This window comes from Amphibalanus amphitrite, unplaced genomic scaffold, assembly GCF_019059575.1.
Source record: "Amphibalanus amphitrite isolate SeventyFive unplaced genomic scaffold, NRLGWU_Aamphi_draft 000178F_arrow, whole genome shotgun sequence".
Taxonomy (NCBI): domain Eukaryota; kingdom Metazoa; phylum Arthropoda; class Thecostraca; order Balanomorpha; family Balanidae; genus Amphibalanus; species Amphibalanus amphitrite.
This window is the reverse complement of record NW_024881673.1, coordinates 119-13,834: the sequence shown is the minus strand read 5'-3', so window position 1 is coordinate 13,834 and position 13,716 is coordinate 119. Positions and strand designations below refer to the sequence as shown.

General features: G+C 53.3%; 1 long non-coding RNA gene across 1 annotated transcript; it reads left to right on the top strand.

The window, feature by feature from the left end:
* Positions 1-8,257: 8,257 nt before the first annotated feature.
* Positions 8,258-13,422, top strand: LOC122383975. Its single transcript, XR_006256925.1, has 3 exons — positions 8,258-8,416; positions 8,789-8,860; positions 13,360-13,422. It is a non-coding gene; the product is annotated as an uncharacterized LOC122383975 (long non-coding RNA).
* Positions 13,423-13,716: the final 294 nt, after the last annotated feature.

Below are 13,716 nucleotides of genomic sequence, written 5' to 3'. Positions count from 1 at the left end.
CAGCCCTCGACCGAGAGGGAACATCAATCACTTTTTGCTGGATCCCTAGTCATGTTGGTGTTGCTGGCAATGAGCGGGCGGACGGATGTAAAAGTTTCAATGATACAAGCGGCAATATTTAGTGTATGCACCTCTCACACCTTGACTGCCAATAACACTTGTTTTCAGGTTGGCGTCAGTCTCCACTATCCAATCACAGATGGATACCAAACGAGGTGAGTTACAGTCACTGTCGAAGTATTCCTTGGTTTGCAGAATATTGGAATCCATAATCTAGGGGAAAGTGGTAGAATCTTTGGATGAAAACAGTGTGATAGGCAATATCCAGCATGAGTTAAATAAAGGCTGTTTATGTTTAACCTAGACTTTTTTGAAGCTGCGACAGATACCTACAACACTTTTGGCAAAGAAAGCAGTTTGATGTAGGTAGCATACCTTGACCTCAATAATGCGTTTGATAAAGTACCACACATAAGGATAGTATTGCAATTGAAGCTGCAAGGCATGAAGGGGAATATACTAGACCCGGTTGACAGGACGCCAGCAGCGTATAGTGCTAAATGGGTGAAGGGCAAGGTGGGAAAAATGTTCTGATTGGGGTTCCTCAGAGCTGTATTAGGTCTCATGTTCAAAATTTATGTAAATACAATCGACGAAGGCATAGCTTAGTAGAGTGCTCAAATTTGCAGATGCTATTAACCTGCGCCGTGCTGGTGGTCTGAGTTTTTAATGTCATGCTGGGGGCTCAGCGGTCAAGGTGGGCGCATGACCGCCACTGAGGGACCCTCAGAGGTCATTGTAGGACCCTCAAAGACCGGTATGGGAGCTGTGCGAATAGCTGGCGTGTGTTTCTTGAGCCTCGTGATAATCGAATAAGGGCCAGGGCCCCATACCCCCATGGGGGCTCATCGGTTAGTTTGGGGGGGGGGGCAATAAATGCTATGATGCCCATGATTTGCCTTGGGGGGGGGGCAGTGGCGCGGGAGCCGGGGGGGGGGGCTAGGGGGTGCTGAGCCCCTCCAACTTTTCGGCTGGGAAGGGGGGCTCGTAAGGTATTTGAGCCCCTCCAACTGGAGGGATCGAAATCGGAAATATACCAACATAATTTCATAGATTCATACATAGGCGCGGGAACCGGGGGCAGTGGGGCAGCTAGCCCCCACAACTCTGGGGCCGTGGGGGCGGTGCCCCACAACTTTTCATAAGGTCAGGAACCGTTGGGGCAGCTTGTCCTCCCCAAATTAGGGGTTGTGGGTCACAAAGGAAGAAAGCATTTAAGTGAAAAATCCAATCACATTAAACGCATGACATTATCTTATAGTTAACTCCGTAACGTTGTCAGCATCGTGTGCTTCATTCAACTCAGTGTTGGCTGCCTAATTATTGGCCGGCCGCCTCTCTCTCTCTCTCTCTCTCTCTCTCTCTCTCTCTCTCTCTCTCTCTCTCTCTCTCTCTCTCTCTCTCTCTCTCTCTCTCTCTCTCTCTCTCCCCTCCCTCCCCTCCCCCTCCCCTCCCTCCCCTATGTCCTATTCACCGATCCTCACTGCTCGCTCGGGCCGCGTAGAGTGAGGCTCTGCCGACTCGCTCTGACCGCCCGCCGGTGACGTCACGGCCCCTCCGGCAAGGTCAGGTCAGGCCACCGCTCGCTAGTGCCGGCCGGACTTGTCGGTCCGAAGCCATACTAGCTCCGGAACGCTACGGCAAAGACTGGTTAACCGGAATAGAGCCATATCGACCCAAACTCTTATTCCGACGGCGTTCCGTTTACACCGGCCCAAATCTGGCGTGCCGGAGTCGCTAGGGCAAAACGGACTTGAGCCAAACCAATTGCTGGCTGGGAAACTTCCTTTAGTATTTTATGTTAGCTAATAGCTATCAATATTTGACAGGGCGCATAGCTGGATCATATGGGAAGAGGATGCTGCTTGCTGCTCTCCACTCCCGTGGCAGACATAAAGGCGCGCAGCGTCACTCACGTAAAAATGGACGAGGTAAGACGTGACTATGGTGCCTACATTTGTGTTGTTACCAGTTACTCAGTCCACCCAAATCTACTTGTATCTATGCTAATCAACACATCATAATTCAATCGTTTTTTCTGGTTTTTCTTTAGACATTGTTCTTTTTTTGGCTCACTACCTGATCCTACATTTTAAAATCACTCGCCGAATCACTGGTGATGGTTAAAAAATCAAGACAGCATTCATCCTCCTACCGCCATGCTTCCTTATGCGTTGCCATATCTTTTCTTTCCAGAAGTCCTCCCTTCATCTCCTGGGTCAGCCGGCCGCGTGGATGAAACCCCTCCTCACACCACTGAGTATCATGTATACCACAAATATCCTGGACTTGACTTGACTATGACGACTCATGAGCTGCGACCGGCTACCCATGCGATGGACGGAGCTCCGCCGCCCGTCCTGACCCCGGACGCTAGAAGGTGGGATGCTCATCATCTGCGTGAGACTTCTGAGACTGCGACCGGAGCCCCGCAGCCCGTCCCGACCTCTGACGCTGGAAGGTGGGATGCTCTTCATCTGCGTGAGACTTCTGAGACTGCGACCGGAGGCCCGCCGCCCGTCCCGACCCCGGACGCTAGAAGGTTGGATGCTCATCATCTGCGTGAGACTTCTGAGACTGCGGCCAGAGCCCCGCCGCCCGTCCCGACCTCTGACGCTAGAACGTGGGATGCTCATCTGCGTGAGACTTCTGAGACTGTGGCCAGAGCCCCACCGCCCGTCCCGACCTCTGACGCTGGAAGGTGGGATGCTCTTCATCTGCGTGAGACTTCTGAGACTGCGACCGGAGCCCCGCCGCCCGTCCCGACCCCGGACGCTAGAAGATGGGATGCTCTTCATCTGCGTGAGACTTTGAGACTGCGACCGGAGCCCCGCCGCCCGTCCCGACCCCGGACGCTAGAAGATGGGATGCTCTTCATCTGCGTGAGACTTCTGAGACTGCGACCGGAGCCCCGCCGCCCGTCCCGACCCCGGACGCTGGAAGGTGGGATGCTCTTCATCTGCGTGAGACTTCTGAGACTGCGACCGGAGGCCCGCCGCCCGTCCCGACCCCGGACGCTGGAAGATGGGATGCTCTTCATCTGCGTGAGACTTCTGAGACTGCGACCGGAGGCCCGCCGCCCGTCCCGACCCCGGACGCTAGAAAGTTGGATGCTCATCATCTGCGTGAGACTTCTGAGACTGCGACCGGAGGCCCGCCGCCCGTCCCGACCCCGGACGCTGGAAGGTGGGATGCTCTTCATCTGCGTGAGACTTCTGAGACTGCGACCGGAGCCCCGCCGCCCGTCCCGACCCCGGACGCTGGAAGGTGGGATGCTCTTCATCTGCGTGAGACTTCTGAGACTGCGACCGGAGGCCCGCCGCCCGTCCCGACCCCGGACGCTGGAAGGTTGGATGCTCATCATCTGCGTGAGACTTCTGAGACTGCGGCCAGAGCCCCGCCGCCCGTCCCGACCTCTGACGCTAGAACGTGGGATGCTCATCTGCGTGAGGCTTCTGAGACTGCGGCCAGAGCCCCGCCGCCCGTCCCGACCTCTGACGCTGGAAGATGGGATGCTCTTCATCTGCGTGAGACTTCTGAGACTGCGACCGGAGCCCCGCCGCCCGTCCCGACCCCGGACGCTGGAAGGTGGGATGCTCTTCATCTGCGTGAGACTTCTGAGACTGCGACCGGAGGCCCGCCGCCCGTCCCGACCCCGGACGCTAGAAGGTGGGATGCTCTTCATCTGCGTGAGACTTCTGAGACTGCGACCGGAGCCCCGCCGCCCGTCCCGACACCGGACGCTGGAAGGTGGGATGCTCTTCATCTGCGTGAGACTTCTGAGACTGCGGCCAGAGCCCCGCCGCCCGTCCCGACCTCTGACGCTGGAAGGTGGGATGCTCCTTCATCTGCGTGAGACTTCTGAGACTGCGGCCGGAGCCCTGCCGCCCGTCCCGACCCCGGACGCTGGAAGGTGGGATGCTCTTCATCTGCGTGAGACTTCTGAGACTGCGACCGGAGCCCACTGCCCGTCCGACCTCTGACGCTGGAAGGTGGGATGCTCTTCATCTGCGTAAGACTTCTGAGACTGCGACCGGAGCCCCGCAGCCCCGTCCCGACCTCTGACGCTGGAAGGTGGGATGCTCTTCATCTGCGTGAGACTTCTGAGACTGCGACCGGAGCCCCCGCCGCCCGTCCCGACCCCGGACGCTAGAAGATGGGATGCTCATCATCTGCGTGAGACTTCTGAGACTGCGACCGGAGGCCCGCCGCCCCGTCCCGACCCCGGACGCTAGAAGATGGGATGCTCATCATCTGCGTGAGACTTCTGAGACTGCGACCGGAGGCCCGCCGCCCGTCCCCGACCCCGGACGCTGGAAGGTGGGATGCTCTTCATCTGCGTGAGACTTCTGAGACTGCGACCGGAGGCCCGCCGCCCGTCCGACCCCGGACGCTAGAAGATGGGATGCTCATCATCTGCGTGAGACTTCTGAGACTGCGACCGGAGGCCCGCCGCCCGTCCGACCTCTGACGCTGGAAGGTGGGATGCTCTTCATCTGCGTGAGACTTCTGAGGACTGCGACCGGAGCCCCGCCGCCCGTCCCGACCCCGGACGCTGGAAGGTGGGATGCTCTTCATCTGCGTGAGACTTCTGAGACTGCGACCGGAGGCCCGCCGCCCGTCCCGACCCCGGACGCTAGAAGGTGGGATGCTCTTCATCTGCGTGAGACTTCTGAGACTGCGACCGGAGCCCCGCCGCCCGTCCCGACCCCGGACGCTGGAAGGTGGGATGCTCATCATCTGCGTGGGAGACTTCTGAGACTGCGGCCAAGAGCCCCGCCGCCCGTCCCGACCTCTGACGCTGGAAGGTGGGATGTCCTTCATCTGCGTGAGACTTCATGAGACTGCGACCGGAGCCACCGCCGCCCGTCCCGACCCGGACGCTGGAAGGTGGGATGCTCTTCATCTGCGTGAGACTTCTGAGACTGCGACAGGAGGCCCGCCGCCCGTCCCGACCCCGGACGCTAGAAGGTGGGATGCTCTTCATCTGCGTGAGACTTCTGAGACTGCGACCGGAAGCCCCGCCGCCCGTCCCGACCCCGGACGCTGGAAGGTGGGATGCTCATCATCTGCGTGAGACTTCTGCAGACTGCGGCCGAGCCCGCCGGCCCCGTCCCGACCTCTGACGCTGGAAGGTGGATGCTCTTCCAGTCTGCGTGAGACTTCTGAGACTGCGACCGGGTAGCCCCCGCCGCCCGTCCCGACCCTGACGCTGGAAGGTGGGATGCTCTTCATCTGCGTGAGACTTCTGAGACTGCGACCGGAGGCCCGCCGCCCGTCCCGACCCGGACGCTAGAAGGTGGGATGCTCTTCATCTGCGTGAATACTTCTGAGGACTGCGACCAGGAGCCCCGCCGCCCGTCCCGACCCCGGACGCTGGAAGGTGGGATGCTCTTCATCTGCGTAGAGACTCTGAGACTGCGGCCAGAGCCCCGCCGCCCGTCCCGACCCCGGACGCTAGAAGGTGGGATGCTCTTCATCTGCGTGAGACTTCTGAGACTGCGACCGGAGGCCCCGCCGCCCGTCCCGACCCCGGACCGCTAGAAGGGGGATGCTCTTCATCTGCGTGAGACTTCTGAGACTGCGACCGGAGGCCCGCCGCCCGTCCCGACCCCGGACGCTAGAAGATGGGATGCTCATCATCTGCGTGAGACTTTCTGAGACTGCGACCGGAGCCCCGCCGCCCGTCCCGACCCCGGACGCTGGAAGGTGGGATGCTCATCATCTGCGTGAGACTTCTGAGAATGCGGCCAGAGCCCCGCCGCCCGTCCCGACCTCTGACGCTGGAAGGTGGGATGCTCTTCATCTGCGTGAGACTTCTGAGACTGCGACCGGAGCCCCGCCGCCCGTCCCGACCCCGGACGCTGGAAGGTGGGATGTTCTTCATCTGCGTGAGACTTCTGAGACTGCGACCGGAGGCCCGCCGCCCGTCCCGACCCCGGACGCTAGAAGGTGGGATGCTCTTCATCTGCGTGAGACTTCTGAGACTGCGACCGGAAGCCCCGCCGCCCGTCCCGACCCCGGACGCTGGAAGGTGGGATGCTCTTTATCTGCGTGAGACTTCTGAGACTGCGACCGGAGGCCCGCCGCCCGTCCCGACCGCGGACGCTAGAAGGTGGGGTGCTCATCATCTGCGTGAGACTTCTGAGACTGCGGCCAGAGCCCCGCCGCCCGTCCCGACCTCTGAAGCGGGGAAGGCGGGCTGATGCCCGTCATCTGCGTGCGACTTCCGAGACTGCGGCTGGAGGCCTGCCGCCCGTCCCGACCCCGGACGCTAGAAGATGGGATGCTCTTCATCTGTGTACAACTACTGGGGCGACGGTTGGAGCCCCGTCTCGTGTTTCCCCACCTACCTCTGAGACGGGAGTTTGTGGGTCAGTAAAAACCTCTTATTCAACAGCACTGCCAACTGAACTGATCGACATGACGCCGTTCTCTGCAAGCGAGTACGACCTTATGTCACCCACCTGCTCTACTTCGAGGGCTTCAGTCCAGGATGCAGGGGACCATGGCACATGGACTTTTCCTGAGCACTTGATGTGCAATCAAACAGAGATCACGGCTCCCGAGAACCACCATTTGGAGGAGAACGAATACGGAGAACAGGGAGCTGAGTCTGATGTCAGCGACGGTGTTGAGGTGGCTCCGCCCCAGCACAGTTCTCAGTCGCGTACATCTCAGTCGGCGAGGAACGGCGCATCGTGCGGCGAAGTGCGGAAAAAAAATGTTTGCATATATTGCAAGCAAAAGAGAAATCTGATATGGCGCCATATCAAGACGGTCCACCGTGACGAGAAGGAAGTCAAGGATACAGGAGTGTGATTCTGAGCAGGAACGAAAAATGAAAATCACCGTGATGATCAACAAAGGCAACATGGAGCACAACAAACTCGTCCTACAAAGGGGTGAAGGTGACATGATCTTGGGAAGGAAGTCGGACCAGGCGTCCGTGGACGACTACGTGCCATGTCCTTACTGCTATCTTTTTGTGGTTAAAACCAACATGATGCAGCACATAAAACATCACTGTGTGGCTCGCAAAACAGAATGCCCAGACATTCCCACGGTGCTGGCAGAGAGCCGGACGCTCCTGAGTGACGGCCAAGAAGAAAATACTGGGTATCACAAGGACATATTGTCTCGTATGCACGACGATGCAGTTACGAAGACCATAAAGAACGATGAACTCCTGAAGAAGTGGGGTGCCAACTTGCACGCGAAACTTGGAAGGTCGGGTTTTGCGCAGATAAGCCAGCGCCTAAGGATGATGGGCGAAGTTGTCCAAGCAGCCGGAAAGAGCATGCAAGAGCTGATCAATGGCGAAGGATTTGATACGGTTGTAAGTGCCACCAAATCCGTCTGTGGGTTTGAGCAGGACAAGCTAAACGCCCACACGGGGCTGCCCACATACAAAACTCCTTCAAAGGCCATGCGGATTGGAGGCGAACTACGACAGCTGGCTGCTCTCAAGAAGGGCATTGCGCTGATCAAGAAAGAAGAAAGCGAAGTGAAAGATGCTGAGGCGTTCTTGTATCACGTGGACCAATTCTGGAATGTGAAGATCAGCAGCGTAGCGCTGAAGAACCGCGAGTCGAACAAGTATGACAAGAAAGACATGCTGCCCTTTACCAGCGATTTGAAGCTTTTCACCGAAAAAATGAAGGAACGAGTGAAAGAAATGACAGAAAAGGGAATACATGGCATGACAGACTATGCAAGGCTGAGCAAAGCGGTTCTCGCCCGTTTGCTAGTATTCAACAAACGCCGTCCTAAGGAGCTTAGCAGCATCCTGCTGCAATCATGGATCAACCGAGAGATGTACAAACAAGAGACGGTAGAAGAAGTGAACAAGTCAATGGGTGAAACAGAAAAGAAGTTGTTCAACGAGCTCGACGTCGTCATGTCCCGCGGCAAGTGCGGGAACAAGGTCCCCACCCTGATACCGAGCGACTGCGCGGCTCCGCTGCAGCTACTGGTAGACAACCGGGAGACGTACATTGACAAGGATAACAAGTATCTGTTCGCAAACCCTCTGGCGAGGACTACAGGACACTACAACGCAGGCGTGGTGCTTAAAGAGCAGTTGTCGGACATGGCACTAAACAGGGCAGATCTCTTCCATGCAACAAAACTACGGAAATATTGTGCTACAACGTCCCAGATTCTAGAGATGGGTGAATTCGATATGGAGGTGCTCACCGGCACATGGGACATGACAAAGACGTGCATCGTGGGTACTACAGACTGTCAGACGCTACTCACGAACTGACGCGTGCCTCCATCCTGATGATGAAGCTGGACGAAGGATGCCTCTCAAAATATAGCGGACGGAGCCTGGAGGAGATGCTCACTGAAGGTAACTAATCGTTTGTACATGTGCTAATCGTAACATCACCATTCGTCTGTCATTTTAGCAGACATTTCATGCAGTTAAAGCATTAATTTGCAATGTAGTGTTAAAGAGGCAATGCAATAACACCATGAAGAGAATCGTACAGAGCGAAGGCAATGTAAGACCGTTAAAGTTCACTGGTACTACTAGGTTATATGCAGACCCATGGTGCTGTACTTCAGATTAAGGACGAGCGCGGATAGCCAAAGCAGTCCGGGTACCACCGTAGCACATATGTTCCGTTCAGCGTTTTTTTTTCAGAAATGCTTGCCCATTATGGCAGGCACTTATTTTGCATCACACATATTCTTAAATCTGACAGAGACGGTTTTTCAGAGGACTTCGACGAGCCAGGCTCTGAAAATGAGGGCGGTCCGGCTGATGATCGCCAAGAGGACGATGAAGGAGGTGAGGCGCATTCACTACATCTATAGTGTGTTCCATGTCAAGCTTGCGGCTGAAGTGCTCTGTTGAAGGCAGTGCGTGATTTCTGTGCATACATCTTACATTCTAAGACTCAAATTATTGAATGGAGTAGCGCGCTCAGCGAATTGCCTGGAACTGCCAAGGGGACTCCGACCGCAAGCTTGATATGGAACAGACTATAGTCCGGCCTGAAGTTTTATAGTGGGAGGGCAATTGCATAGGTGAGTTCATATGCATTTATTGAAGCACTGCGATCGATGCAGGATAATAAGCGTATCGCTCAATAACTGCATTGTCCATGCGAGAATGCCTTTACTCACGTCCGTCTGAGGAGGGAGGGAATCCGACCCATGGGTGATTTTTTTTTTTGCAATAGCAGCTCGATGGCGGCGTGAAGCGCCGCCCGCCACCCAACCTCGTCTACCCTCGGCCTCGTTTGCAATTTTGCTAAATCTGTTACATATGAAATGTCATATGCAAAAAAAGTATTTAAGCAACACTCACTGCGTCTCCTTTGGTGAAATCTTGAGCTTAACGTATTGAGACAAAATATTTTGATAAAGCTCGATAGGGCTTGTTCTAAGTTATCGAATGCTATCTTAATTGTTCTAGCTTTTATGTTTTTTTTTTCGAGACACGTAGCGTTTCGTGCTGAAAAGCGCCATTTTTATTTTTAATGCTGGCTTTTATCATGCAAACCCTCTAAATATTGATGTAGTTAGGGAGCGAGGACTCATGAGCCCCTTTCCCATGAAAATTTGCTGTTTTTAGTTCCATGGGAGCGAAACGTAAGTGGGGTCGTATCAAGCCCCCCCCCCCTCCTCAGTCGTTCTTGTTCGGGGTGGCAAAAAAAAAGCAGTAGACAGGTGCAGGTTTAGGGGACGTCGTGCTAACGAAACGACAAACTCAAAATCTTTAACAAGACATGAAGCGAAAAGATCTTTTTGGCCGGAGGAATCCAGAGCGTCGTAAGCCTCGTCGTAACTGCGACGTGTCGCAAGTTGTGTAGTAAGTCGTTTTTGGAGGGATCAATCGATGAGTAGCGTTACTTAAAGGGACTATCCCACCTTCTAAAATGTTATTAAAACCAGTTAAATTGTGCCCGACTTTATAGATTGGATGACCAGGAACACGGTTCTGGCATTTATTTTTCATTAAACATCTTAGACTTCCCATATTCCAAACACAAACTTTCAAATATGTGACGTCACAGCCCAAAATTACCTCCTTCCCCAGGCCACATTACTGTCATAAAGCAGATTCTTTTTACTTTGTAGGCACCACAACAAAGTTCAGACCAAGTTTTAAGCGATTTTTCAACGAACAAACCCATTTAAATCAGAACGACTAAACGAGGTGACGTCACACTAACGGTCGCTCCATGTTGAAGATAGGGCCTTGTACAAGGCCCATTTTCAAATGAAGGGAACGAATTTCTTCAACACCAGGAGGCCGCGGGGGTTGCAACCTAGATAGATATAGGTTTCTGAACCTCGCCGCAAACTTGGCTATCTCAACTCAAACCCCATGTTAAAGGTGGGATAGTCCCTTTAAGTAGTAAAGCCTGTCGCAAGTTGCCTGATTTGCGACACAACTTACGAATTTGAAATAGCAGTCGTAAGTTGTGTCGTAAGCTAACCTTGCTTTGAGGAAGAGGTCACAGGTCACAGGTCATTCGGGCCATGGTCACGAAATTTACATGGTTAGTGTAAAATTGTTTGAACTTGAGTTAAAATTTGGTTACAATCCGTTGACGCTAACGCGAGTTATAGAGCTTGAACCGACGGGTCATCTGTGAGGCCTCAATCCGTGCCAGCGAGTGTTAAAAATGGTGCATAATATGTTATATTCAAATTCATTGGGGTATTCAGGGATACAAAGCAGCCTTATATCATTCCAGCAACTACTGGCGAGTCCAGAAAGGCGATCTTGGACGTTGCGAGGGGCATCCCCCAAAAGATTCTCCCAATTCCAAAAACGACGTGTCTCAGATGGCCCCCATGACTCCAATTTAGCTCTGTGATGACCCCAGTTGACCTCTGTGATCTGCCGTGTCTCAGATGACCTCCGTGACCTCCCATTGAGCTCTCTCATTACTCCGAGCTGACCTCTGTGACCTGACGTGTCTCAGATGACTTCCGAGTTTTGTGATGACCCCAAGTTGACCTCTGTGACCTGACGAGTCCTATATGACCTCCAATTGAGCTCTCTCATGACTCCGAGCTGACCTCTGTGACCTGACGTGTCCCAATTGAGCTCTGTGATGAGCCCAAGCTGACCTCTGTGACCAGACGTGTCCCAGATGATCTCAAATTGAGCTCTGTGATGACCCCAAGTTGACCTCTCTGACCTGACGTGTCCCAGATGACCTCTATGACCTCTAAGTGACCTCTGATAACCCCAAGCTGACTTCTGTGACCTGACGTGTCCCAGCTGATCTCAAATTGAGGTCTCTGATGACCCCAAGTTGACCTCTGTGACCTGAAGTGTCCCCAGATGGCCTACAATTGAGCCCTGTGGTGACCTCAAGTTGACCTCTGTGACCTGACGTGTCTCATATGACCCCCATGACCTCCAATAGAGCTCTGTGATAACCCCCAAGTTGACCTCTGTGACCTGACGTATCTCAGATGACCCATATGACCTCCAATTGAGCTCTGTGATGACCCCAAGTTGACCTCTGTGACTTGACGTGTCCCAGATGACCTCCGTGACCTCCAATTGAGCTCTTTGATGACCCCAAGCTGACTCTTGTGACCTGACGTGTCCCAGTTGACCTCCAATTGAGCTCTGTGATGACCCAAAGTTAACCTCTGTGACCTGACGTGTCCCCAAGTTGACTTCTGTGACCTGACGTGTCCCAGATGACCTCTGTAACCTCCAATTGTGACCTCCAACTTCAACTCTCTTACCTCTCTGTGACTTCAAACTCTCTGAACTCATTTCTTCTAAAGCATAGCTTCTAGATGCTCTTTAGCCACGAATCTCCTGTGATCGACCCCAAATTTTATGGCAAATTATGTGAGCGTTAGCGATCACAAGTCACCCAGTTGAGACAAAGCTTCAGAATCAGAGAACATGCTTGACCTGGCTGTCTCATAAGCTCTCAAACCAGAAAGGCGAATGTTCCGTTATGCGTGATAGAGTTTTCGACCTTACTGACGTTTACTACGGGATCAGCTGATCGTGTAGCCTTTTAACCCGCGCACCGACGGGGGTCTGCGCCAACTTAGTACGACGGGGGGGGGGACGGGGGGGGGGGGGGCGGATGACCGCCCCCCCCCTGAGATCTCGAGAACGAAGCAAGATAGCGACAAGCGGTAAACGGCATCGGATACGCACGGTCAAGATCTACAATTTTTACTAAGGTCATTTTCAGGTCAGGTCAAAGATGACGTCACAGGGGTCGAAAAAGTCAAAATGGCGGCGCTAAATATGGAGATAGTTTTTCTCGAATAACTTTCGAATTAGTCGAGATAGGAACAAACTAAGGGCCTCATCGTGATCCTCTCGTCAATCCGCATCGAATGATATATGTTGACCTCGAAAGGTCAAGGTCAAAGGTTGACCTCAGGTCACGTGACCTCGAGGTCATCATGTATATCATTCGATGCGTCTTGACGAGCTGAACACAATGAGACCATCCACGCGTCTGTATCTTGTTCCTGTACGGAGTTATTGGCCAAAAACCTTTGGTGACCTTTGATGACGTCACATGACCTCACAGCTGCCCAACAGCAAAACAGACCTCAAGGTAGTGAAGGTTGATCGTATATGAAGTCATGTATGGTATATGGGGCCATTCCGACCCGTTTTAGTGGTAAAAACAGGGAGTTGATTTTTCCCCCATTGACTTATAATGGGGAGGTCGCGAAATTGACCTGACCTTAGGTCACCGATATCAAAATTCCGAGATATACAAATTGTAGCTACTAATGACCTAATAACATCCTGCGACTTTCAAAGGCCTCCGACATCTACTGTAGCTCTGGCACGGTGACAAAGTTGCAAAAAAGTGACTTGAGGTTGGGTCATTCAAAGTGACCTGGTGACCTGACCTTGAAAGGTAGGAGGTTCAAACTTGCACACATGTGTAAAATTGATAAGGGAATAGTCATACCAAATTTCGCGGCGCTACGCGCCACGGTTTTCCCGCTATTCGCGAAAAACCTCAGGGGGGGCGGATATCCGCCCCCCCCCGTCGGTGCGCGGGTTAAATTCTCGAGTAAAGCGGGTATTTAAGCCTCGTCGTAGCTACGTTCTGTCGTATCCTCCGAAACCCCTCTTTCCTCAACATCCCTCCTTTTTCGCTACGACACAACTTGCGACGGGACATGTGTCGTAACTTGCGACGTGTCGTAGATGGACTTGCGACGCCCCGGCCAAATTTATGTTCTCATGCATAACCATGTAATGTTAACAGAATTACATGGTTAAGTGGTTCTATTCCTAATGTTAACTATATTTTTTAATGTCCACAGGCCATGAACAGCGGAAGAAGGACCGCAAAAAAAAGTAAGTGAAAGGTTTGGCGCCTTACATCGCCTGCATCAGCTTTACGTGTTGCATTATTTCATAAACGTATTGAAATTTCCTGCATTAAATACCCTCTTTGAAATTTGTATACCTTTTTATATGCAAAGAAACAATAAATGTTGATGGTTTGCCCCCCCGATTTTTTAGACTCGATAGTAGAGGCACCTATGTATCTTGCGGCAATGGCTAACAAACAAAGAAAACGGCAGACAAGGAAGCATGAAGCACCAAGTCCAACACATTCTGCCGTCCAAAGTCAAAACCCCACATGTCAATTTTGGGTCATTTTTCGTTTTTTACAC